The sequence below is a fragment of the Herpailurus yagouaroundi genome, unplaced genomic scaffold (assembly GCF_014898765.1).
Source record: "Herpailurus yagouaroundi ecotype Mexico unplaced genomic scaffold, PumYag 184, whole genome shotgun sequence".
Lineage (NCBI taxonomy): Eukaryota > Metazoa > Chordata > Mammalia > Carnivora > Felidae > Herpailurus > Herpailurus yagouaroundi.
This window is the reverse complement of record NW_024412415.1, coordinates 3,526,410-3,552,331: the sequence shown is the minus strand read 5'-3', so window position 1 is coordinate 3,552,331 and position 25,922 is coordinate 3,526,410. Positions and strand designations below refer to the sequence as shown.

At 35.3% G+C, this 25,922-nt stretch overlaps 1 long non-coding RNA gene across 1 annotated transcript; it reads left to right on the top strand.

Annotated features, from left to right (window-relative positions):
* Positions 1 to 14,066: 14,066 nt before the first annotated feature.
* Positions 14,067 to 21,625, top strand: LOC121042093 (uncharacterized). Its single transcript, XR_005795965.1, has 5 exons — positions 14,067 to 14,536; positions 15,248 to 15,292; positions 16,069 to 16,175; positions 19,417 to 19,493; positions 21,508 to 21,625. It is a non-coding gene; the product is annotated as an uncharacterized LOC121042093 (long non-coding RNA).
* Positions 21,626 to 25,922: the final 4,297 nt, after the last annotated feature.

Here is a 25,922-nt window from a genome sequence, read left to right as displayed (position 1 = left end):
AAAATAAAATAAAATAAAATAAAATAAAATAAAATAAAATAAAATAACAGCGAAATGTGACAAAATCACATTGAAGGGATTTCTACTGAACAAAAGATACAATGAACCAAGTTCACATACTGGGGCAAGATATTTAAAATGTCTAAAACTTAAAAGGAATTCATATTTCCAGTAGAAAAGAAAAAGGGAAGTCCCCAAGAAAAAGACCTAAAAACCAGTAGGAGAATGTACAGAGGTTGTACACAATTTCATAGACAAGAAAACTCCAACTCCAACAGATGTTTGAGGAAATGCTCAACGTCAATAGTTATCAGAGAAATGTTAATTAGGACAATAATGAGATGACACCTAACGCTCAACAGCATATGGAATACTAGAAAAAGAAGGCAAGTTTGAAGGAATAGTGAGAAACGCTCATGTTCTGTGATGGGAGGGCCCACTCTGCAGGGCAGTTGGGCAGCATTCGGTAAGATTATGTCTGTGTATATGGAACAACCCCATGACTATCCCCCCGGAATTCTCTCTCCTGACCCCAAGGTGATATGTCAAAAAAAAAACAAACAAAAAAACAAAAAAAACTTGAGGGTTTTTTTTTTTTTGATGGAGTGTTGGATTAATCAATAAAATAGATAAGTATGGCTTATTGATATATATTATAGAACCATATGTACATAAAAAGGAACCAGACGTAGAGCTAAACATCTGGGTGGATTTTTAATAGGACAAAAGTTAGAAGTAGAACATGGTTCATAGTATAACACCATTTGTGTAATTTAAACACATAGGCACAAAAAAACCACTTCAGATTTTGCAAGATACATGCGTATTTGAAGAAATGAGGTAAACATATTTAAGTCGATGCCTAGGAAGGCAGAGTGATGGAGGCAGGATCTTGGCATAAAGGGGGATATTAATAAGAAAAGGTCTTGGGTAGCCTGGTGTCCCAAGATAAGAGAGGGATAGGGATGGGAAAGCAAAGGGAAAGAATTGTCCGGAGGGAAAGAAAATGGGTGGGTGGGACTCTAGGTGGCAGTTTTCCCTCAAGTGCAGCAACCAGCCCCCTTTCTTCTGCTCTATCTTGGGCGTCTGGGTAAGATTTCACTTAATAAAAAATATTTCTAGCGCTAAAAAGTAGTTTTAAAGACGCAGGCCTAGTAGATAGAGCCCCGTGTTTGGAAGCAGGTTCCTTAAATTCCACAACCTGCCCCAACAGTCTGCATGCCTCTAGGGTGAAAACCTGAAATCTTCTTTGTTTCCCCATCTGTAAGCTGAGAGTAAAACACCTCTGTTTTCCTTAATCTCTCAAGATTGTTATGATAAGGGAAAAAAAAAATGCCTGATGACCCTTGAAATTATATCTAAAATCAATGAGTCATGCAACAGAATACCTGTTGCCATGCTGTATTAATCTCTAGCATTGTTCTTGCCCAGAGGTTCCTCTGTAGCACCTGTGAGTAGTAAAAAATTACATGGGATCAGACACAGACATATGCCTATGGAAATCTCTGTACTAACCCCAGACTCCCCTCCTAACCCCACCCCAAGTGAGTAATGAGATGAGGTCCTCAGATATTCTGCCAGTCAGATACTCCCTTATTAGAAGCAGGTCTAGGCTACGCTCCCTCAGGACCAAATAAAGAGTATGATTTATAAAATGTCTTGTGTCTGTTGTTTCCCTTCTCTTTTTCTGATTTATCTTTTTAATTACTCTGGTGGTTCTCAAACTTTTTGGTCCCAGAGACATTTTACACTCTTAAAAATTATTGAAAACTCCACAGAGCTTTGACTTGTGTGGGTTATATCCATCGATATTCACTATATTAGACATTAAAACTGGGGTTAAAAATTATTTATTCATTAATTCATTTAAAAATAACAGCATACCCATTGTAGTTAACATAAAAAGCATTTTCAAAGCAAATAGCTATATATTCCAAAAATAAACAATATTTTCCAAAAGCAAACAAATGAACAATAATAGAAGAGTGGTGTTGTTTTATAGTTTTATAAACCTTTTTAGATATTTAGAACTGCTTCCAGAAGAATATGTTTGGTAAAACCTTGAGTTTAGGTATCAAATATTGTCTCAGGAAATTATGTAGCATGCAATACACAACTTCTGTGGTTGGAAAATAGCCTAATATCAAGTTTTCGTCTTTCATCTGCTATTGACAGAGTAGCATTTTCTATTTTAAACTTAATGAAGGAATCCAGGAAAATTTGGCTTCAACATACTTGTCTCACAAATGACTTTTGGTAAGGAACAGTAAGCCGGTCTAGAATAACATTAGGTTGAACTACAAGAAATTGCTAATATTTGACCATTGTTTGACCTATGAAAACAGAAAATTCATGTGGGTTTTTATAACATGTATGGGAGAGTACAGCCTATTTGTGTTCTTTTAAATCCTCTTCATTAAGGAAAATGTTCGCCTTCCCTAAGGAAGACCTGGTGTTATATTTTAAGAGAATCAGTTGTCTTGGAGCATAGCTTCCTGGAAAAGTTTGAAGATGGAGTTTTATGGGTTGAGTCTTGACTAATGATAGAAAATTCAAAATAGCCTAGAATTTTATGATAAATTTGTCAGTTCTCACCCTGACTTTTTGACTACAAGAGAAAACATTTTGTTTGAGATGAGAACAGATTTCTAGATACTAGATATCAGGGATACAGTTGATAATGCCAGTGTTAAAAGTGTTCATTTTTATTTATTATTGTTAAATAGTCCTGTTAGAATTCACCATGATAGTACCAGTATAGCAATAATGCTTTTCTTTGAATCAGAAGGAAGAATGTATTTATAAGTTTGTCCATTCAAACTGCTTACTATGATATATTTATCTAATATTTGATCATATAAATATATATTCACATAGTGATATTTTTCACCTAAGATGTATTCCTTCTTAGACCAAAGCCCATCCTATCAAACCCAAGAGTTATGTAAAGATATTGCTTGGCATTGATGCTTCATATTTTAAAATACAAATAGTTACTGTGTTCTGATATTCTAATGTGCTACAACCAAAGCAATCACTTTTTAATTTATGGCGAATCTAAATTTTAATCATTTTTTTTCCTTGAACTATGTACTAGTTATAAATTATTTGAAAGGCAGTGTGAAATGTCCACAAATCTTAGATGACAGTATAGCTCATTTAGTGTCTTAAATCAACAGTGTTTTGCACTGGGAGCTAGGGAGCCAGGATTTTTAGCCAAAAGAAGGCATAAGAAAACTCAGAAAGACTTTCTTTTTTTTTCAAACATCATTGTACGGAAAATTCAAAGTTTATTTTGAGACACAGAGAAAGCACAAATCAGGGAGGGCCAGAGAGAGACAGAATCTCAAGCAGCCTCCACGCTGTCAGTGCAGAGCCCGATGCGGGGCTTAGACCCATGAACCTTGAGATAACGCCTGAGCGGAAGCTGAACGCTTAGCAGACTGAATCACCCAGGCACCCCTATTCTACCACCAATCTTAACCAACGTACATAAAGTAGAGGAACTACAAAGAAATATAGGACAGTGGGAATGGAAGTAATATAATAGAGAATACACTTTTTAGTGGAGAAGTCAGGTTCAGGAAGAATAAGGGACATTCAGTGACTGACGTTAAGGAAACAATACACAGAGTCCAAAAGGGAGAGAACAAAACTGTGGCAGCGTCTGCCACAACCTGGGGTTCCTGAATCCTGCATCCCACATACCGTCTTATCCAGAGGGCCTCCTATTCACCAGGCTGCCTCTCTGATACATCTAAGGGAACCACCTCTGATTCCGCTGATGCTGGCTGTGGAAGGGACTTAGGGAATTTGTCAAGGAATCATGAATCAAAGACAAGTCTGTCTCTAATGATTAAGTCGTGTTCATCTTTTCTCTGGAAAACAATGGCAGAGGCTTAAATGTACTCAGGCAAGAGAGCATAAGTCAACTAATTCTGGGGTTTTCTTTCAGTTTATTCTTCTGGGGGAAGAACTAACCTCAAGATCTTTTAGCTTCTCCTCTTAGGCCATGTTTCTGTCCAAACCATTTTCAAATCTGATTTCTGACTCCTGTGTTTTCTCTATTGTGCCTGTGGCATTCCAAACACAAACACAGTACTGTATTTGGAAAGAGGGTTAACTAATGCTAAGTCAAAAGATGGAGGGTGAGTAAAGCCATAATCACTGTTCATATTTATATGTACAGGCCATGGTGTGAGATATCATAGCCAGATGGGAAGTTTCCCACCAAACCTTCCTCTTCTCCATGGAAGCTCCTTTCTTTTCTTTCTTAGTTATTGTGGCCCCCCCCCCCAAACTGAGAGATACATTGGACAGAAGCATCATGGATGGAACTGGATCACGGGTGTTTGTTTGAGAAATATATAATGTAATGTGTTTGATAAGAACCACCTACATTGTTTTCTGGGATGTGAAAATGATAGGAAATTAGATAGAATGCTAAAATGTATGTTGGAAGTAGATAGCACATTTTCCCCCTAGCTGTTAAAGCAGTGTAGCATAGTATCTTTGTTTGCTTTTCAAAAAAATATGCTGATCTGTAATCCTGTGCACAGCAATTGGGGAGAGGCATAAAAGGTATTTTATAAGAACTACTTTTATTAAGATACAGTATTAATTTGCCCTGAAAGCCTCGGGTAAGAGGTATCTATCTCTCTCTGTCAATAATACGTGTCGTCTATAAAATTTTAACCATGTTACCACCTCTCCCCACTTCTCCTTATCTGTGCCTCTGATCTATCTTTTTTACACCAGTCTCCTAGAACCAGCCTGACGACAGGTAGATTGAGCAGCTTGGGACTGCCTGAGTCACGTGCTTATTGTCATAAAGGGGCTGATAAGCCCTCGTGTGTAGGGAAATGCCCATTGACTTAGAATTTGGGACAAGGCTTTGCTAAATATTTTAAGTAGGAGTCTTATTTACCATTTTAGTTCTTTCGATGTCACTGATTGCGTGAAAGGTTGATTCAGGTAATAAAGTCGGAGAAATTTTATGGCGAGCAGGCATATTGCCCTTACTAAGAATCTCGATGTAAAGTAATTATTACCAAGACTAGCGATACCACACAGGATTCCATGCTTCAGAGAGCACTTATTCTCAGAAACGCCGTTCAAATATGCTCTCACTCTCTTAGTGTCCTCATGTGCAACTGTCTGACAATATCTCAGTAATGGGGCAGTTGTGTCCTATAAATAGCCTCAGAAAATAACTTGATGAACCCATGCAATTATACAAATAAGATTTAAAACAACTTTGAAAAAGATAGTTTTAAACTAATTTGATTAAAGCCGTAAATTATCCTTTATCTGCTTCCTCGTTCCCACTCATGGTTTGACACTTGTGGAATAAGCTGATGTTAGTATAATGCATTAGGAAGAATTCCCCTCCTGAGAGCCAGTGTAGCTTAGCAAAGTGATATTTAATGTTTCCTATCATATTTATTTAACTAAAATGGCTGATTAGATGTTAAACAGAACAGAGGTTAATGATCTTTGTTATTGGTTTTATAAAAAATTAAAAAAAGAATAAAATAGAGTTAATGATGTATGCCATTATTGTTATTATGGAGATTAAAAACATGCGGTTGTTGGCTGCCGTGGAAAAATGGGCACCAAGCTGTGAGTAATTAGCAAAAGTATATTATCTTCTAACCTTATAATTAATTACTTTGTTTGGCTGTGGTTCTTTTTAATGTTGGTCTTCATTGGCTTCAAGATAGTATACAGATCTGCACATAATTTTAAAACTAAGGGATAAAAGCAAACTCATGGTGATTTTCTTCACCTGAGAAGGAACCAGTGAAATCTATAGCCCATACCAAAGAAAGCACATGGGAAGAGATGTGCTAACCAAGTATTTCGAGACATGGGGAAGTCGGTGGGAACCTGTTGGAAGAAACTTTCAAGATCCTCATTAGCTTTGGGAACAATCAAACCTCTTTGACCACCGCCACTAACTGAAGAACACTCTTTGTTCTTTGGATTGTTCAATGAAAAGACTTTTGTTTTGCTTTTCCACGTGCATTGTTTTTAAGGTTGCCAGATTTAGGAAATAACGGGATGCCCAGTTACATTTAGATTTCAGATAAACTGCTAGTAATATTTAGTATGAGTGCTTCCATGCAAAATTCTGGACGCACTTATACTAAACACATTATTCGTTATTTACCTGAATTTCAAATTTAACTAGGAATCTTATGTTTCATCTAGCAACTTTAATTGTGTTAAGCTTTTTGAATTTTATTGCACTAGCACTAGCTAATAAATGCAGACATTAGATTTGGAATGGAATGTTCTCAAAGGCATAAAAATGCAAGTATTCCTCCCTTGTAATTAAACTCAAAATTTGTAATGTTCTCTAAACTATACCATCATTTGTGTATACAGAATTCACAAGAACATTTATGCCTGTTTATAGAATGTGTTTCTGTATGTTTGGCCTACGTACATTTCTAAATAAGGCTGTCTTTTCCCAAGTTCTTCATGCACCTGGTTTCATAGCTAGAGACTCTATGCTAGAAGGGTATGATAGACTGAGTGTAGTAAACAAGAGTAGAAACCATATGATGGTGAAATGTGTGTGCAAGCTATCGATCTGTTACTGACTTTGGCTATCCTTCAACGTTCCCTCTGTGCTGCATCTCGGTCGCTGGTCACAGTGGAACAAGTAACGTCCAAAGAATTACAGATTTCTAGTTGCTTGTTGAGGGGATTGCTAATATATGCTGGTTTTATTCTTTTCACAAGGAACTAATGAGAGATCTGCCGAGCAAGGTTGGAATATTTGAGTGCTGATGAAGTTTATGAAGCCAATTTTTCAAGTTAGTCTGTTAAATATTTTACATCATTACATTATTTTGAGCTTAATGCCTAAACTGAGTGAAAGTGTGTGCGTGAGGGGTGCAGAAGTATGCTTGATTTAGTCCTCTTATGGTGTTTGTTGGATTTCCATAGTTTGCTTCTAATTATGTTATTATAGAGGGAAGGACATGTTAGGCTGAGGGTTTTTTTTTTTTCTTTGTTAATTCGTTTGACACCATTTCTTTGGAGGAAATAGAGAAAAAAATTTATCCTCAATCTTGATCTAATTTGGATGTAGATCAACAAAGTTGTGAGTTCCTGAGAGGGATAATTATTTAGTTTTGTGTTGCTATCAGGGAAGAGTGTTGTGTAAAAAAAAATCCATGTATCTTTGATATTTATAGAGGAGTTAAACACATTGATGTCTCTCCTGACGTTTCAGCTGGCATTTGTTTATTGGCAAGTTGTCTTAAACTTGTTGCTAGATATATTTTGTATGTATACATATAAAAACTCAAAATCTTTGTGTTGAATCCATTCATTCAGCTAAAATTCAATTTTTACTTCATACCTTTTAGGAATTGAATGCTAGGTGGTCACAGACACATTAAAGTTGAACCATATGAAATTGGCAATATTTGTCTGGTTTCCACAACCAAAAAATGACAATGTTACATAGTACATTCAGGTATCAACTCTTCTTCCTTCCTTGGAGAAACTTGCGAATATAAGCAATGCAGCGCATGGTGATACATGGAAAGTTGTAGTCACGTAGATCAGTGCGTCTTATACTTTTGTCATCCCTATGAATACCATCTGTATTTGTATCTACTTAGTTTTTTCAATGAGTCACTTTTTAAAACCTGAGTAAATGTAATTGTTGCAAGTAATATCCGTGAAAACATGCTGGTTTGGAATGCTAGCTACATATTGTCTAATAGCTCTCATGTTCATGGGTGTACCACAAAATTCGCCTTATCTACTCAGTGGGACTTGAATCATACCTTAGAAAACCAGTAGTGTTGACAGAAGATCCTAGAGTAGTTGTGCTACATTAGTCATTATTTAAATGTTTCTGGACATTCAGGCAGAGATGTAGGCCACCAGAGAGAAATTTCTCTTTTCACTAACATGAATCAGAGACAAAAATGGATATGACAATGTTTCCTCCTAAATTCTGTGTTAGATTATAAAATATATTAGGTTAAACCATAAGAGATCAGCATGCTTGTGGATTAAAAATATTTTCATATTGGCATTTCATATAGCTTAATCTAATATCTAGTAGAAAATAGTCTTTTTCCTGAGGGAAATTAAACCAACATTATAGTTACGGATTATCTATGAAGATATGCAAGACATTTGTCAGATAGGGCTCCCTACTGCCCATTGCCACAGGTAGCTTGTTGGAGGGACTCATTCCCTTGGCCATTTTATACCAGTATTTATAGTGACCTTTTATACAAAGCAAGTGAAAGCAGTGCAGGTTCTAGTAGGACTAGATAAAGTAGCATACCTGCCTATGATTACCTATATCTTACTCTGATTAAGTGAGACATCTACAAAGAAGATCACCTCTCAACAGATCATTTGCCTCCTATCCACAGCCAGTCAACTGGATAGAAGTATATCAACATAGCTGGGAGCGATCATCATCTTGCTAAGTGTATGGAAGGCAGACAGGCATGAGATATGTGCACATGAAATTGTCCGCTTTCAAAGGTCAGGTCGCTACATTGCTAGTGTATGCTTGGATGCAGTATGCCCAAATGTCCACGGCTTAATTTTTCTGATGTCACCACTTGGATCCCATAATATGTGGTGACACTAGAAGCTAGTAAGAAAATAACAAGAAATTCCAGTAGCACGGAAGGGATGTTGCTACCTTCGGCAGAGCCAAAGTATCTAAGGAGACATGCCTGATTCCTTTTGTGCAATTATTTTTTTCCTCTTCAACAAGTGCTCAGCATTATTTATTTTTTTAAAAAAGAAGTGGATTTTCTTTGGAAATTGAACTACAATTATGAATGCAATGAACTAAAGGCAATGCATTATAGAGAAAAATTCATGCAGTGTCAGCTATTTAAAATGCTTAATTTGTATTCAGAAAAGACATTGCTTTCCCAAATTCTGTATTTCTCTTTTGGGTGATGGTATTCAGGGTATTCTTCCAGTGAGAAGACATAATTATGGTTGGGGGGATAGAAGAGGGGAAGTAAGGCATGCTAAAACAAGTACGGAATTTGTTTATTTATTTTTACAATTTAAAAAAAATTTTTTAACGTTTATTTACTTTTGAGACAGAGAGAGACAGAGCATGAATGGGGGAGGGTCAGAGAGAGAGAGGGAGACACAGAATCTGAAACAGGCTCCAGGCTTTGAGCTGTCAGCACAGAGCCCGACGCGGGGCTCGAACTCACGAACCGTGAGATCATGACCTGAGCCGAAGTCAGACGCTTAACCGACTGAGCCACCCAGGCGCCCCTACAATTAAAAAAAAGTTTTATTGAGGTGTAATTGCATCTAATAAACTGTACATGTTTAGGGTGTATAATTTAAGTTTTGAGTTATGTATATACCCAGGAAATCATCATCGCAGTCGAGACAATGAACATCTCTATCATCCCCCAAAGTTTCCTTGTGCCCCCTTGTAATTCCTTCCTTTCACTCCTTCTTATTCTCTCATCTGTATGCAACCACTGAGATGCCTTCAGTCACTATAAATTAGTTTGCATTCACTACAATTTTCTGTAAATAAAATCGTGCACCATGTACTTTTTTGTCTCACTGCATTTACTCAACATAATTATTTTGAGATTCATTTATGTGGTTGTGTATATCAGTAGTTTATTCCTTCTATTGCTGAGCAATATTCCACTGTATGGGTGTACCATAATTTGTCTATGCACGTTATCTGTCAATGGACATGTTATTTCCAAATTTTTTTTCAAATAAAGCTTCTATGTACATTCAAATGCTTGTCGTGGTGTAGAATTTAAATGGTTGAGCACATAGAAAGTGTCCAATGAATAATTGCTTTACTAAAATACATATTCCAAAATTATTTGAAGTGATAAAGTCAACTTTAGTAATTTTTCTATTTTTATTAAGTGCCTTTAGCAAATTTTTTAAGCCTTACAATTTAGGTACAGGGGCGCCTGGGTGGCTCAGTCAGTTGGGCGTCCAACTTTGGCTCAGGTCATGATCTCACGGTTTGTCGGTTGAAGCCCCACGTCGGGCTCTGTGCTGACAGCTCAGAGCCTGGAGCCTGCTTCTGATTCTGTGTCTCCCTCTCTCTCTCTGCCCCACCCTGACTCGTGCTCTGTCTCTCAAGGTTGAATAAATGTTAAGAAATTTTTTTTAAATAAAAAAAATACAATTTAGGCATAGCTCAATCTAAAGGATAACATTCTGAATGATTGTAATGTATTTGTGTATAATAAATACATATGAAGAATTAGATATTTTATATAGATTCTTTACTAGATTAATATACACAAAATTCTTAGTATAAGATAATTTAACAGGGGGATCATAGCTACAGACCTAATAATTCTTGAATATGACATTTTCAGTTATTACTTTAACATATAGTCTTTGAAATGTAACAAATTTTAACTAGTATAATTCTTGTATACTTCATAGCATGGTGTGTCACTACAGAATGCCTCTCTCATAAATAAACCTAGAAAGAAAATATGGAAGGTGTCTATTCAAGGTTAAACATTGCTAAGGAATGTTAAACAAATATGAGACCATATTTGATATCTATACTAAAACTACTTACTGGATATATTCTGTTAGAAATTTATGTGAATAAACAGACAAACACCTTTTTTTGAATGAAATCTCTAACAGTTACCAAAATGGACAAAAGAAGCTGAGGTACCTTCATTAATTATTCCAAGATTTCTACAAAGCATCAATAGTTTTGGAAATGTTAACAAGCTGTTTTTCATCTCCTGTTGGACAAAAAGTACAGGTGCTTTATGAAATGATGAGTCACCTGTAAATTCTATTTTAATAGATGTTAGCAATGCAGAGTCGCATATTTAAAATCTCATGTTCATTTAGTGATTTAATAAAATCGGAGTTTTTAAGTGGTAGTGAATTTTCAGTCTGCTTCATTTATTAAAATGCATCAAACTTCTGTTAAAATTTCTCGAGACTGTAACAATAATGGACACATCCAAGTGTTTTGATAGAAATGTATCTATTGCCGTAGTCTAGTGAAACATTTATAATTGATAATACTTATGAACTGGTGGTGGAGCAAGTGTAACATAGCAGGTAATTTCCTCCAGTTATTTGTACAAATAATTTCAAAAACATTAGGTCAAACATAAAATTTGGTCAAAAAAAATTTTGTACCGCCCACACTAGCCATGGTGAATTACTGTGGGTAATGTCCGAGTATTATTTATTTTTATTGCTGTTAGATGATAAGTGCATAATTTCAAAATAACCAGAACACAAATACACGACAGAAACACAAATATGATGGACAATTTTTGAGAAGGTTATACATTCCTCACAGGATGGAAATGGGTTAACAAATCATTCTTTCAAATCAGAGATAGATTGTCACATCATATATTTAAAAGCTATAATTCAGGGACTCTGCTTGTTTTGTTTTCTTCCATTATCAGCAGTAACCTTAAAAATCTTTAACCTTGCATAGTACAGGTTCAGTATTTGCTGTCAGATAACATGTTCCACAGGTTAATTTTCCTATTGCATTTTTGCACTTTTGATAGCAGTCATAACATTATAACTCTTTAATTTCTTCAATGAAGCACAATGTCAGGGAAAATTATTTCTTGTCTGGATTTGTGTTTTGTAACAACATGCCCAATATAGTAAAGTCTCATGTTTGATACTAGGATCATAGTTTGTAGAGAGTAGTTTTTGATTGTATATAATTTAGAATGCAGGGTTCATCCTTCCTGGTTTTCTTTTATCATGAATCTTGCTTGTCTATGTCATATTTCCCCCCTTCCACTTAATTATTAAGTAGAAAACAACCCTGGAAGTAAATAGTACATAAGAAAATACGATAAGTTAAATTTCAGGCAGTTTAAGCACAGTTAATGTAAGTAGTTAATATAATCTTTCAATGCAAATGAACTTATAAACATGTTTCTATGTTTATAGGTAAACATAAAGTACTTTGATATAGTTGTAATATCATAAAGAATTGCTCTGAAGATAAAGGCTTCACCTCTGACTATCACATGCGTTGACAAAGAGAATAGTAATCTCTAACCAAGTGCAATTTATAGTTACTAGTTATTTTATTATGAAAATAACATAAATGTTAGTTTAAATTCAGATATCATGAGAACAATATTTTCAAGAAAGAATTTTTAAAATTAACTTCAGAATACAGTATACTTATCTAAAATAATTTTTCAAGAATAGAAAAAGAAATATGGAACTTCCATTTCTGGTAACATAAAGTACAATAAGCTTAAAAATTTCATTTATATAAAACATCTTGTGGTTTGGAACAGCATCTTTGAGAGAGATTATGTGTTTAGAAACTTTTATGTAACTTGACATTTCTTCAATATATTAAATATATTTTACTAAATTATTGGTCTGCAACGGATAGGAAATTAAAAACAAAACCCCCCAAAGGTCCTTTACCTTAGGTGTTTAGGTAACATTGGCCTAGAGTTTTAGGTGTCCTAGGCCAACCAGTGCACTGCTCAGAGATCGACAAAATGTGGGGTTTACAAAAGTTGGGAGGTCATAACTGATGTTCTTGCAAAAGTGACATGTTCTCTGTGGATTAATAATAGTAACACCAACAAAAACCAAATAATGAGAAGTAAATGATGTCAACAATAAACCTGCTCTGCAGAAACGGTTTGTGTGAATACTTCAGCTCTGGGTGAATGGAAAAAGTCTCCCATGAGACTCTCTACTAATTCCTTCCCACTAACTGTTCAAAGCCCCAAGTCATGTTACCTGCATGGTCTCACAAAAAAGTAAAAAAAATTAAGTATAAAGTATTTCTGGTATAGAGTTTTCCAGACATTAACCTCTCTCCAAATAATGCAAGGACCTACGCTTGCTTTATTCTAATTAGATCCCAATTTATATGCTGCTATTATTCAAGTTAATGATACTATTAACCTTAGAATCGTTTAAGGAACATAAATTAAATATCTAGGGTAACCACTAAAGGAATAGAAAATAAGGAGTGGGCTGTGGAACTAGTAGAGGGAAATGTAGTAATAGAAAAAAGTGTTGATGGAAATAATTTCAAAAATTTTATATGAGTATTGCAACAAACATAAGTATAATAAATTCTTTGGTTAAAAATTACCAAAATGCAAATAGGAAGAAAATCTTGTTACACGTTCTTTATAAGAGACACACCTAAAATATAAACATGAAGAAAGGTTCAGAGCGAAAGCTTAGAAAGGTATCATGGACATTCCAAACAAAATCCAGTGTAGATAACTATATTGAAAGATGTTGAAGTAAATTACAAGGTATAAGCATCCTGAGAAATAAAAAGGATAACAACATTTTGCCTATCTCTGAGCAGTGTCTCTGGTAAATGGCATTAGATCTGTAGCTCACAGTATCCACAAAAGTTAATTCTGGGGGGGACAAAAACTTAACTTTGAAAACCAGCACCTCAAACTTCCAGCATCAATGCATTTATGTGCTTGAAGTAAAGGATGATTTCTTAATATTAAAAAAGGCCCAACACATAAAGTAAGAAAGTTGATAGTTTTGTTTACATTAAAATTAAGAAACTCTGTTCATTGAAAAAGGTGAAAGGACAAGTAAAAATGGGATTAGTATCATATATATATTCCCATGAAACACAGAAAAAAATAGATAACTCAATAATACAGTGAAAGGGGACGCCTGGGTGGCTTAGTCAGTTGAGGGCCGGACTTCGCTCAGGTCATGATCTCGTAGTCTGTGAGTTCAAGCCCCGCGTCAGGCTCTGTGCTGACGGCTCGGAGCCTGGAGCCTGCTTCAGATTCTGTCTCCCTCTCTCTCTGCCCCTCCCCCGTTCATGCTCTGTCTCTTTCTCTCTGTCAAAAATAAATAAACATAAAAAAAAATTAAAAAAAAAATAATAGAAAAAAAGAAAAACAAATTATTAAAAAAATAATACAGTGAAAAGGTGTTGAAAAAGTCACGACCAGTTATTTCTTAGAAGGGAAACACAAATTTTAATAAACATCTGAAAATATGCTTAAGCTCATTAGTTATCAGGAAAATATCAGGTAAACGCCCAGTGATATACCCACGAGACATAAATTTAAAACTCTCACACACTGCTGTGGAAATTTTAACTTAGTATGTTTTAGAAAATAATTTGCCTTTTCCATGTAAAGTCCAAAATGCACATACCCTATGACCTAGCAATAGATCTCCTAGAGTCTCTCTGATATTCCAAGAGGAGGCTCCGACAAGAACACAATTCTCAGCATGTTCATCAGTGGTGCATAAATAAATTTTGATATATGCAAACAATGGAATCATATTCATATAGAATGATGCACAACTATAGATGTGAGCATCCCTCAAAACATAATGTTGAGTGTTAAATCATTGTCACCGATGAGTTTCTTCAGTATGACTTTATTTATGTTAAGTTCAAATTGAGGCCAAAACGAACAGGTTGTATTTATTGGTTATCTCTCGTAGGGGGCAGGAATTGCAAGCAAGGGTGACAAAATAAGAAGCTTTAGACATCCCTGTAAGGTACCAACTACATAAAGCTGATTAGTGGGAGCACTGGTAATCATTTTATTACTACTTTTTAAACTAGCCATGTATGTCACATATACCCTTGTTTATAAATATTTAATAATAGTATTCAGTTAGAAGAAATATACGAATCATGACTTATTTGATATTTTGAGACCTATATACAATATCTTACTGCAGCACTGGGGTACGTACATTAAATAAAGTGATCAATCAAATAGGAACTGAAAAGGCAAAATAAAAGTATTAGGATTAGTTGGGTCCTAGCTGTCATAGAAAATATGCCTTAATTAAGTGATAATTGGAATTATGTTTTCTGCTGATAGGGCGATACACTAATTATCAGTGGCACACAGTGAATCAGAGCTATCAAAAAATAGTTTCCCCTACCTATTATTCTGTCTAGTAAAGATATAGATAGACGATGAAGTTACCTCATCAAGATACTTACAAGAGATTTGGCTATACATATTTGAAAGATGGGATAAACATATAAAATGATAATGTTTAGATAAACAGTTGAGGACAGTGATATAAAAGTGATCACATAATTAGTCAAGAATATTTAATTTCACACTAGGCAGAAGCAAACAAGTGACAAGCTCACTATGTAAAATGCACATTGCTGTGAGTTCTTTGTGATTATTTCTTAAATGCCTATCCAGTTTGATTATATTGACTGGCCTTTTTTTTTTTTAAGACTACAAGGGTATTAGCAATCATTTGGACCACAACAACTGGAAGGGTAAGTGTGGAAGAAGAATTACAACCATGATGAGATATTTAGATGTAGCTTCACAAAATTTGCCATCAAAACTTGATAAAAAAAAGAATAGCTCCCTTTCATATTTTATGTATGATAATAAGTAAAAATGGTCTCATAGAGTTTCATCTCCAAGTCTTGTTTATCTTTAAATGATTGCGGAAGCTCTATTTGGAAAAAAATGTTAATGATGGCAGAATTTTTTCTCAGTTTTAGAAGAAAGAGTAAGACGTTGCTGGTGAAAATATAAATGTGCTAGACCTCTTCACCTCACCTAATTATTATTGTTACAGGGATTTTTTTTTGTGCCTTTAATTTTAAAATGTTCTCAACTTTCAATTTGCCGTAAGTCTGCAACAATGTCAAATGGATCAAGTATGACACAAAAGACGGTTGCACCCATAGCTCATGATTTCCATGTATTATTCTGTTTTAGACAATAAACCAAATTCGTAGCTTAGTTCTTTATTGAAATTCTTTTCCTTTTCTAATAATAAGAATTTAATTTTATCCCACTACTGCTTTTGTGATTAATTTGGACCTTATATCTTAGACTCTAGTAGCATTTTGGATCATCTGTAATATTTGGAAGATTTTATTTATCATTCAGTTATTCTATTTGTTGAATTTACAAGGGACATTCATGACAACAAAGGCTTTTATGCCAGGGATTGTGCCAAACATGTAACTTTTTATTCCCATGTCAGACCTATAAAATAAAATAGGCACAATTTTATATTCTTTTGGGTTATATTCAGGTTCATTGACTTGCCTGAGATCACATACCCAGCAAGTTGTCTGGAACCCACTATGCAACACTGGAGCCATACTCTCCAAGCATTTCACTGCCGTACCTCCATTCCAGGTAGTTTTCCAGATGTTCATCTTTAATTTCTCTTCTTGTGTATTTGTTCCCAGTATTTGTTATCCATTTTACAAGTGTTCTCTTTAGTAAACCAATTTCCACCATCCCCAAATTAATAACAATAGTTCTGTCATCCTTAACCGGTGCTCACGGTCTTTGGAACAATAATTGAAGGCTTGGGACCATTGAACTGAAGTATATACTTAAAATTTACTCAGAAATTGCTTGTTTCATTTTCCTAATATATATGAACAAGTAATACTGTCAAAATGTGCTGTTTTATCTGAATTTGCCTATTTTCTAAAATTATAATATGAATCTTCACCACAGTTTTATCCATTAAGATGTATTTATATAAATACATCTACACTTATATCTATACTGAAAATCACTTAATTATAGCAATACTGTAAAAACGTATTCCTTCAGGAAGAAAGAGTTTCATGGAACATTTGGCTCTGAAAAGTTATCGAATTCAAAAAGTTACCAGATTTTTTCTTTAAATTCCCAAATGGGGTATAGACAAATTATCAAAAAGTTATATATTTGTGTTTGTTTGAATTAGTTATATATTTTCATATGCATCCCATTTCAAAATTTGTCTGCTGAAATGCAGCACTGTAATCTACTTTCTGAATCCTATAAGGTGTAGTTTTAAAATTAGGGTCACAAGAAGGTGAAGACAGGCAGTAATACACTTGTTGACCCTTCACAGGAATTCCAGATAAAACCCCAGAAGTTGAGTCAGAGATAATCACAAGATCTGGAATTTACAATAACAAACTCTCCATATATCTACCTGTCAGACTTCTTCCTCTTAGGGAGGGACAAAAGGTCACTAAAATAGCTTTTTTCCATGAAAATGTTTTTACTCTTCTTTAGGGGGAACTGAAATGTTATAGTATAAATTAAATAGGGACATTAAGATTCTTTTTTTTTTTTAATTGAAACTCTTTATTCTTAAAGGTCTAAGTATTAAGAAGCATCCTCCCCCCTCCAACCCAGGAAGATTATAGTAAAGATTGGAAAGAGTCACAACAATAAAAAAAGGAAAACAAGTGATTAATCACTGATGTGAAAATCAAATGTTAGCATATTTCACTGGATCAAACGTATGAGAAAATTCTAATTTGAATACAATTCAAAACAAAACCCATACAATTTTATCAACCCTTTTGCAGCCATGTGCTAAGGTGAGGTAGTTTCTACTTTTTTCCTAATAGGTAGGAGAAATCATGAAAATTTTGCCAATTAATTGGTAAGTTTTTAAGCAATATTTCTGTTGGTCGTATCCTGTTTTCTTAGGATTTTATGAGCAATAAAATAGAATATAGAGTTATATTCTTTTAAATTGGTTGTTTAGTTCAATGATATTGACATCAAGATTTTACTTGTCTTTACAAATATGAGACCAACTGTAGCTAATTATCAAAAAGGTAAGTCCACACTCTTATTTCTCATCTCTCTCCTCCCTGAGTTTTGGTTTTAAAGGCAAATAATATGGAACATTCATTTATTTTCAAAAACTACAGCATAGATGTAAGTCTTAAAATCAACATACACAGTATGCTTGAACTTGATAACAGACCTTAGTAATGTTTAGTGCTTTATAGCATTTCTAAAAAGTATGCAGTTTCCCTCTAGCTTCTAATTTACCCCAGGCCTCAAAGGTTTTAACTAGTAGTTAGTTAAGTTGCATAGCAGGAAAAAAGTCTGATTTTTTTTTTGGATGAGTAAATGAATTGAAATCATGTTGGAGTGCTTGGTTAAAATGGTTAAAATCATCACAATAAATTAACTTTATCATCCAAGAACATAATACATTTATCTTAAAAACTCAATGGCATTTTTTTTCAAAACAGAAAAAGAAAATATCTTATTTTTGTGTCTCATCATATGAGTAGGACTACAGACAATATTCTTGTTAGAGGCGATAAGCATTTTCTGAAAGCCGAACAGCAGACACATGTCACTTACCTAAGGATCTTACCTATCTGGTGTTGCAATTTTTCCATTAACACGAGATGGAGAGGGAATGCGGAAGGGACCTGCATTTATTGAGATGCCATCTCAGTGCTATTTCTCATTTTACAGATGAAGCTGAAAGGGTGTGGGCCATGCTTGTTTTGCTTGCTTTTTATCCTCATCACCTAGAACAATACTTGGCACTCAGTGTCAAGTACATATTTGCTGCATAAATGAATTTTTTTGAAGCGTTGTTGGTAAAGTTGGATTTAAGCTGAAGTTATCTCAGACTTTCCCCTTCATCAAAAGCAGTCATAGAGAGGAGACAGATGTCCACATCACAAGCCTATAGATACAAAAAAACCCAATCAAGTAGATATTTTAAAAAGCGCCATTAAGTTGAATTTCTCCATGTTTTTACAAAGGAAGCATTTTATCAGTGTTAATATTTAAAATGTTACAGAATGAATGTTTTTAAATTGGATAGGCCAACTTCTCAAATCCTCTCACTAATCAATTTATATAAAACAATTTAGAATTGCTAATTGCAAGCTAACATAATCTGCCCATTTGGGACTTAATGATTCCTGCTTATCTTAGGAACATTTTCCCCAATTATTCCTAGTTTCTCTTAAAACTATGGAGACTTGATCGGTATTGACCCTATAGTATATGTCAGCCAACTATGAAATTTATAAAGTGTTGCTTCCAGGCTTATAACATGTATGTTCTTTTTGCTTGGTTTACGAATCATCAGGTTATGTGACAAAAAGAACCAGTAAGATGACTTCGCTGCATTAATTTCCTCAGTTTTTACTTGTAAATTAAGTATATCCTTTCTCTGAAGCTAAACGAAATTTCTTGTCCAAATTTTTAGGTTTCTTTTAGGCAGTTTGAATGAATAAGAAATGAAACAATGTCACTTTTCTTTTATCTCAAACTTTCTATTTGGAATCAAGTCTGGGGATCATTTTTACGGTCTTTTATTGGTTTGTGTGGCATCCTTAACTCTTTGTTGCCTCTGACACAAGGCCTGCTCTGCTCTTTTGTTTTTTTAAATAAATAAATTTGTATGTGGAGCTCAGATGAGAAAGGATGCAGTATTGCTTTGACTGCCTGCCATAATAAAAAAATGCAGTAAAATGTACAGCTGGTGATAGTCTATTTAGAATTTTTTAATGAAATATAAAGGAAAAGACCAGGTGCTTAATTTTTACATGCTGCATTTTATTTTAAAAATTCATGGTATCTTTTTGAATAATTTTTACTCATGCAGATGTTCCGAATATTGGAGACAGACGTTTATTTTATTTCCTTGGTTCCCATTTCACATGAAGCTTTTGCACAAAGAAGGTGGGTTGAATGGCTAAGTTATTTGTGAGTCAGGATTCCAAGGGTAATTATTCTCACATAATTGCCAAATGACTCATGACAAGACTTTCGGTGATGTGTACCTGGGTTTTCTAGTTCAGATCTAGAGGATAATGGTTGTTTAACATAATGAAAAAGAACTTTAGGCTATTTAAGAAGAGGTACGTGTCAGTAGGAATGTGTTGACTCTTGAAATAATAGGCCCATTTACACTGTTTGTAAGAACTGTGTTGCACAAATTTCAGAAGTTTGAAATGACCAAATATCAGAAGTGCTTTTTGTTTTTAGCCTAACGCACGTGGTGAGAAATTCATTCTGATTCATTTAGAATGAAGTGGCTAGAAGTTACCATGATGATTTAAATTTTGCCCCCCAAATTACCAGTATATAAAAATCTCAACTAATGTCCTACCCTTTAGATAAAATATAGATCCATAGCTGGAAAACGTACAGAGCCATGTGCCTGATGTTCATGGACAACTCTTGTGTTTAAATGGTGATTTGCCAACGTGGTTAATAAGTGAATATGCAAAGAACATCAGGATATATTTTGTGAATGATTATTGTTATCAGTCATGATGAGGATGAATCCATTGTGGGTTTGGTTACTTCCTGTATTTAATCTTCATTTTTCAAAGTTATATCATTCTGGAAAGAAAAATAACTGATGGATTTCTATTTGACAAATCATCATTTGGTATTAAATTATAATGCATATGATCCTTTGTAAAAGAATTATTTTCTCACTGTTGTTTATTCTGTCCATATTGATCCTACCAACAGAAAGAATGTATCTTCCTGGGAAAGAGGAATCCTCAAGTTTAGGCTTTGGTCTACCTTTGTTTCCCATTAATTGATTTAAATACATGTTAAAAAAAAAATCTCCTCAAAAAACAGAGTCCATTGTTTTGAAAGAGTAGGTATTTTTGCTAGTCGTATATTTCATTCTGTTTTCCTGATTTACCCAAAATAAGGCAGTTTTCCTGTTGAGGTTAATTTGGGATATGTAAAATAACCCCATCCTCTAAAAAACAAGGTTGAAATATTTTATCCTGGATATCAGTGACAGTCATTTGTTTTTTACTATATTTAGATTCTCTCAGTATTCTTCCTAAATCACAAGTTGATCAAGATTGTGATCTCATTTTGGTGTCATATAAGGCTGCTTGGAGGGAAAAGATTAAAAACCAAAACCAAAACAATTAAAAAAAAAATGCAACTTGTCCACTATTTCTGGTCCCAGTTATATTGTGGTTGAAAGCAACTCCATGTGACCTATCACTCTGATAAGTTTTCTCCTTCATTATAAATTGTACCCCAAACACTCTTGGGCATGTAACAAAAGCAGTTCATGCTAATAAAAACATGTTGTGTAAATGTAGCAGAAGTACAGAACTGAGTTAATTCTGTGCTTTTGGAAAAATCTGACATCTGTAATGAATGCAACATGTTTTCACCATTTTCAGTATGGCCCCAGAAAGGATAATAGTCCTGCAGGTTTCTCAGTCTTGTGATAAGAAGAAAAATATTTTGTTGTTTTCTGTCATTAATTGTTTCTTTCATCTCTCAACGGTAGTGGTATGGTGCAGAGTGGGAAAGGAAGTGGTCGGAGCTGTTTAGTAGAGCAGAGCATGATGTTGTCTTGATGTCAGTGGTAGGCCCAAGTTCACTCATTGTAGAACCAACTGAGAAAAGTTGGAAGGAATGAGGAAATAGTACAGGTCGTGTAACCTTACACACTCACAGACACACACAGAAACCAAACAAAGGAGCAGAAGCGGTAAAAAGTAAAACAAACAAATTATGCCATTGAAATGATCAAATTTTGCATTTTTCCTTGGTAAAGAATGAGTACATGAGAAGGCATATTAAGAACAATAAGTGCTCAGAACTTCAATTATGGAAAAACACATAATTACTAAAATTGTGACATATTTGACTTATTACATCAATAGTTTGGCGGGAAGTCAATATTGATAATGTTCATCTATTGCAGGGAGCAGCTATGGAGCAGAAAGATATGTGGATGAAACTGAGCCTGTAAAAAGTATAGATATTTGTCTTCTTTCTATATTTCTTTCTGGAAATTAATGAAATAATGTTTTGTTGTTTGTTTGTTTGTTTTTACTATCTTAAGATGACCAATTGGCTTTTGCTTTTTTTAATACTTTTTATTTTTAAAGTTTATTTATTTATTTTGAAGAAAGAGAGAGAGAGAGAGAGCACAGAGAAGGTGCAGAGAGAGAGAGAGAGAGAGACAGAGAGGGAATCCCAAGCAGGTTCCACACTGTCAGCGGAGAGCCTGGTATGGGGCTTGAACTCATGAACCATGAGATCATGACCTGAGCTGAGATCGAGAGTTGGTTGCTTAACCAAAGGAGCCACCCAGGTGCTCTGGCTTTTGCTTTTAAAGCAAAAAATTGAGGGTAAAATTTCATCTTAATTAAATTAAGCAAGTGTGTGTGTGTGTGTGTGTGTGTGTGTGTGTGTGTTCATGTGTGCGCTTAGCTGGATAAACACAAGAATCAGTTTTGAGTTGATGGGCTTACCAACAATAATCAAGCGCTATAAATTTTAAAGATAGGAAACTGAGATGCAGAAAAGCTAGCTTAGCTGACGCCCTTGAGTCCACATGTTCTGTATACTGTGCCTCTCCTTAGTGAGTGAGTGAATGAGGCCAAATTGTGATTCAATTGGCAGATTTTTATCCCTCCTACTTTTCTGTCTTCATGGAAGTGATGATCTCTCTGTACCTTTAATTCTAACACTGGGACTAAACTGTGTCTTCCATCAACTCCTTCCTAAGTATGAATCAGTTAACACCTGTAAATCACTTCATGTCATTCAGGGAAATGTGTGATGTAAATACAAGGTAGTTGTGAAAAAAAAAAAAAAACCCACAAAACCAGAAGCTAATTTCCTTCAAAAAGCATTGATATTTAAAGAACATAATGCTAGCTTTGTCTAGCTGAGTTGCCAATATTTTGGAAACAAAAGTTTTATTGTGCCAAAGGCAGCAGAAGCAGGTGAGCTCTCTCCTAATGAAACAGAAGAAAAAGGGAACATTGAGGCCTTTGCAGTCCTAAAGGTGTAGGAGCAATAATGTGGAAAGGGAAGGCCAAGACAGCAAGATTACTCTGATGATATTTAAATTTGATTATCCTATGATGCTATCTTAAAACTGTAAATACAGGAAAATCAGTTTGTGGGATTCAGACATTTCCATTGGTTCTGTAAAATCAGAGAGTTCTTAGGAATTAGTCAGTATATCTTTTTACCCTTCTAGGAAGGAGTCAAGAGTTTGTTTGTATAATAATGTAATGGGATAGAGAAATCTTACAGATTAGCTTTAGTAAAACAAACAAACAAAAAAGGATACAAGGTCTTTCTTAATTACCATTTTGGTTTCTGTCTTTGAAATGTCTATTGTGTATTAAAAATAACAACAACAGAAAATGTATTTATCTACTAAATAAGGAATTGGAAGTATGCTTCATGGTGGGCAAGGAATTCAGGATATTTGTGAGATTTGCCCCTGATTTTCTTTGTGAGGCTGATCCATAATAGAAAATGCTGAAATGCTGCCTTAATGATAAGACTATCTCATATGGAAAGAAAACACATTTACTTTTTTTTTTTTTTTTAAAGGGGGGTGTTAAGAGAGAGGAGACAGAGGGAAAAAAAGGAAGGGAGGGAGGGAAGGAGAAAGAGAGGAAGGAGTTGAGAGCAGAAAGAAAAATAACAAATATCTGCCTTGCTTCAGCATCATTGGAAAGGAAAGGGATAGCATTTACCTCAAAGGTTTTTCATAATTTTCAGAAAACTCTCAAGGGAGAATCTTTAGTAAGAGGAAGTAAGGAGGGCAAAATTCTACATATAATAAATGATAAACATATGAAAATGTATTTGTAGTAGATGGGTATGTAAAGAGAAATATGGTTCTTTATTTTCTTACTGGCTTATCAATCTGCTTGGCCTGTCCTCCACTTGGCTAGGTAAGTAGCGGGGGAGGGAGCTGAATTTAGTCCGGTCTGGTAATTTCAACCTCATTTGGATACATGCCCAATCTTTCACTTCTCTTTCTTCCTCTTGCCCAAGGTGGGATCTGATCGTATGAGGTAGCCTAACATAGTCTCAAGGGAAAGGGGTCCTTGGATCCCTGACGCCCTCCAGCTCCTCTGGTTTCTGTGTGTCTGGAGACTGCTTGCCCGGTTGGCTGTCTTGGCTAAAGCGGTGGTCCACAGGTCTGGAGGTCCGTTGGTCCAGGCCCAGTGATGTGTCCTGCTTGATGTCTCCCTCACTGCAGCCTCACACCGTTCTCCTTTGAGTCTCTGCCTGGCCTCAGTCTGCTCTAGCCGACTCCCAGGAGGAGCTTCACTGAGAATCTAACTGGCTCTCCACTCAGCTGCTTTCTGAGTTTTGTGTTCTAGAGACTTCTAGGTCCCATCCACAGTGTAAACAGAAAACAGAGATGGTGCTGGAAAGCTGAACTGGCACTCCCTCAGCCTAATTACTGTGCAGTACAGCCAAATAGACTTTTCTATGGCCACTCTGTTGGTGTGATTGGGGCAGGGGCATCTATGAACCAATTTCTTCCAAAAGACCCTCAGACTGGATATTCTCCTCAATGATCTAATATACCATGCTTTTTCCAAGTTTAATTCAGAGGAGGAAATTCACTTTTCTCATCCCCAACCTCTCATGTCTCCTCCCCTCTGTTTTTCTACTTCTCACATTCCTTCAAGGCTGACCGAGGCAAGTTTGTTTGTATGTTTTTTTTTTTTAATATTTTCTTTTTATAGCTGAGACGTCTCTTATATCCTAGTCTCCTCTTTCTGAACTTCAGCCTTGTTGCTAAGTATTATTCTTAAACGGGGATGGAAAAGAGCGAAAGATTGGCTTAAATAGAAGGGCCACTGAGTTTGAGAGGTATTTCCGAAATATCTGACCTATTTACACAAATGACAGAGCTGCCAAGAAATTGGAGGTCGTGGATCCTGGAAACATGTCGTAAGAGAGGGCTTTAGAGACGCAAGACAGCAGCGGGCTTAAGATGAAGTTGACTGGTAAGAAATTCCACTGCGAGGGTTGGCAGAAAAAAATGAAATCGCTTACTATTCTGTGCTGTACTTCTCCATTCTGTGCAAACTTATAATAACATTTTATCACACGCAGGAGCTGTGATAAGGAAGGAGAACAGCTCCTGGAAGCAAATGACAGGCAAAGTTTTAGAGAATAAAACCGAGGCCAACGAGTCCAGGTGAGATTATTCAGGAGAATAAAAGCTATTTGCCTTTTCTCTTCCCTACGCTGTTATCTCACGTGAAAGTCACAGAAACGAAAATGTGCAGGAGAAATCCCTTAGCGAGAAAGTCACTGGTTTTTGCTTGTTTTGTTTTGTTTTGTTTTGTTTTGTTTTTCAAGTTACCTCTATCATCAAACCGTACACATTTGGTGAGGCACCACTAAACTACATTGAGTTACACAGAGTTTCCTTGAGAGTAGAGTTTGGTTTAGGACATACACCTTTTAGGTTACCTAGAAACGGTCTATTTGCTTTATCTGAATGTATTTCTGAATCGGGTGTCATAATGGTGTACTAGAATAGTACTTTCAAGGTCAGCATCAACCATAAATAATCTTAGAAAAATACAGCACCAGCAGTCATCTGATGTAAAGAAATTGCTTGTAGGTCTCTTGATATTCCACCTGTATCTAAAAATAAGATTTTAAGAGCCTGTAAATTTTACCAAATGTGTTTTGGTATCACTGGAAAGACATTTGGCTGGTGTTCCTCTGTATCATTTATTATCCCATTTATTTTCATTCCCTGCCTCCATTCGGGGCTCTGTGGGAAGAACTTTTGCTATAAAGTTATTTCCAAGTTATGCTTTCCTTACTGTGTTCTTTTCAGAGATAATTAATTCCAGAATTGTCGTGTACTCTCTTATAGAAACCTAGTACCATTTTCATTAATCATTTTTGTTCTTGTTCATCTCTGGGCTTCCTCTTTGGCTTCTGAAACCCTGCATATTCAAGGGAAACAGGCAATTATCAAGTGATAACTTTTTGCAAAAAAATAAAAGATTCCCATCTTTTTTTATGTCCTTTAACTCAGCATAATCACTCATTTGCTTGCTCGACTACTGCATTTTATGCAATAAAATAGTCGTGTGCAAAATGACATTTTAGATGAGTTTGAAAGATCTGTATTTCATTAGGACCCCATAATGTGAGTGACTCTTTGGATACTATAGCGTGGCAGGGAGCCTGTTTTATAATGGTATATTTGAAAGATATATTTATTGTTCCCCCACAAGAAAAAGCCAAGAAGAGAAGGAAAAATAAGTTAAACTTTAGTCTTGGGGCAGAATCCCTGGGGGACATTTGGGGCCATCAAAAACCTGACCT